This window comes from Carlito syrichta, unplaced genomic scaffold (assembly GCF_000164805.1).
Source record: "Carlito syrichta isolate Samal-C Ts95f unplaced genomic scaffold, Tarsius_syrichta-2.0.1 Scaffold305043, whole genome shotgun sequence".
Lineage (NCBI taxonomy): Eukaryota > Metazoa > Chordata > Mammalia > Primates > Tarsiidae > Carlito > Carlito syrichta.
In genome coordinates, this window is record NW_007249139.1 from 671,181 (window position 1) to 674,059 (window position 2,879).

Consider the following 2,879-nt stretch of genomic DNA (forward strand, 5'->3'; position numbering starts at 1 on the left):
AAATAAATAAATAAATAAATAAAAAATAAAAAAATTCCCTTACAGACAGTGCTGTGTGAGCTGGTGCATTGTCATGATGCAAGAACTCCTTTGGGAACATTATTTGCATATACCTTTCTCATGACAAGATTTTCAGTTAAGATTTTCCTAACTGTTTCTCTGTTGATGTTTATTTGCTCTGCTGTGCTTCTCACAGTCAGTCGATGATTTTGAAACACAATTCAACAAATTTTTGCAATGTTTTCATTGGTTCTGCTCATTACTGGATGTCCTGACCCTTTCTCTCCCCTCAGAAAAATGTTTAATTCATTTGTACGCTGTCATTTTCTTCATGGCATGATCCCCAAAAACTTGGACTAACATGTTCCTGATTTCACTTCCACTCTTGCCAAGTTTAACAAGAAATTTCAAGTTTGTTCTTTGCTCTAATTCAAGCTCTGACATTCTTGTGATGGCACACAAAAACATGCAACAACAATAATGAGCACCACTCAGCAAGACACCACCACACATTGACATGAACACAGCTGTGAGACACTGATATAGCAAGGTTATGAAACCTTACCGAGTTGTTTATACTGTGTTGCCAACATAAGTGCACAGTGGCAAGTTTGCAAACTTAATGGTCAGACCTCATGTGTATTTGTAACATGTATGAAAACAGTAGCATAACAACACGTTGGAATAAACAGAATCATACAGTTGCTGAATTCTTATATTTTATGTGATATGACACAATATTGAATCTAAGTAGACTACTATTAAGAAGAATATGGTAATCCCTTTAGCAACCACCATAGAATAATGCAAAGCAAGAATTAAAACAGAATCATTAAAACATCCAGTCAGTCCAAGTGAAGGCAAGAAGGGGGAAAAGTAAATAGAACAAACAGAAAATAAACAGAAATGGTAAACTTAAATCCAGTCATATTAATAGTTGCATTAAATGTAAATGGCCTAAACACTTGAAATTATTATTATTATTATTATTATTTTGAGTTGGAGTCTCACTCTGTCGCCCAGACTGGAGTACAGTGGCCGCTCCCGGCCACCGCAGCCTCGACATGTTGGGCTCTGGCGATTCTTCCACCTCAGCCTTCCGAGTAGCCGGAATTACAGGCACGCACTACCACGCCCGGCTGATTTTTTGATTTATTGTAGAGATGAGGTCTTGCTGCCCAGGCGGATCTCGAACCCGCAGGCTCAGGCAATCCACTCACCTCAGCCTCCCAAAGGCGCGGGATTACAGGCCGAGCCACCGAGTCCAGCTAACACTTGAAATTAAGGGCAGAGATTACAAGACAGGCTATAAAGTTAAGACAGACCACATGCTGTTCACATGAGAAGTACTTTAAACATAAAGGCGCAAATAGATTGTAAGTAAAGATGAAAAGTTATATACCATGAAAGAGTAAGCATGAGATAGCCTGAGTGACTACAGTATATCCAACAAAAACAGTCTCAGGACTTAGAAGTATTATTGGAGGTAAATAGAAATGTTCATTAGATAAGAGTCCATGTTTATCAGAAAGACATAACAATCATAAATGTGTATGTACCTACTAACACAGCTCCAAAATGTATGAAGGAGGACCTAAAAAAAAAACAAACCCAGAATGTATTTGTAAAAATTGTGTATTTATTCTTACATATTTAAATTTCAGTCACCTTCAGAGTTCTCTCTGATGCGATACACCTATTGAAATGCTTTCTCCACTGCTCAAAACAGTTTTTGAACTAATCAGTTTTGATGCCCTTTAGTGCTTGTCATTTTTTGTTTCATCTCTTCCACATTGGCACAAGGTCTTGCTGTTGCTCAGGCTGGTCTTGAACTCCTGGGCTCAAGCAATCCTCCTGCCTTGGCCTCCCAAAGTGCCGGGATTACTTGTACTATTCATCCCACCCAGCCATCCCCCCCTCCTTTTTTTTTTTTATAAACTTGATTTTTTAGAGCAGAAAAATTGAGCAGAAAGTACTGAGGCTTCTCTATCCCCATCCCTCCATGCCCCTACCCCCATAGCTTTCCCTATTATTAATCTTGCATTGGTGTAGTACACTTGTTTTATGAACCAATATTGATACATTATTATTAACTAACTTTCATAGTTTACATTCGGATTCATTCTTTGCGTTGTACGTTTCCAGGGATTTTGATAAATGTATGTCATGTCTACTATCACAGTACCATACAAAATAATTTTGTCACCCTAAACTTCTCCTGTGCTCAACCTATTCATCCCTCCCTCCCCCTGCAGCCCTGGCAATCGCTGATCTTTTTTATGGTCTCTAGAGTTTGTCTTTTCCAGAGTATCATATAGCTGGAGTCATACTTGTAGCCTTTTCATACTTTTTTTTTTCATTTAGAGCAATGCATTTAAAGTTCCTCCATGTCTTTTTGTGGCTTGATAGCTCGTTTCTTTCTGGCACTGAATAACTTTCCATTGTATGGATGCATCACAGTTTGTTTATACACTCACCTATTGAAGGGATATCTTGGTTGCTTCCAGTTTGGGGCAATTATGACACAATCTGCTATAAATATTTTTGCACAGGTTTTTGAGTGGGCATGCATTTTAAACTTACATGGGTAAACACCTAAGAGTGCAATTGCTAGAGTGTATGGTGAGCCTTTGTCTAATGTCATAAGAAACTGCCAAACTGTCTTCCAAAGCGGCTGTATCGTTTTACATTCCCAACAGCAATGAATGAGAGTTCCTGTTGCTCCATAGCCTCACCAGCATTCGTTGTTCTTAGTGTTTTGGATTTTAGTCAATCTAATATGTGTATAGTGGTATCTCATTTCAATTTGCAATTATTTTTTTTCTTTTTTTTGAGTTGGAGTCTCACTGTCGCCCAGACTGGAGTGCAGTGGCTGCTCC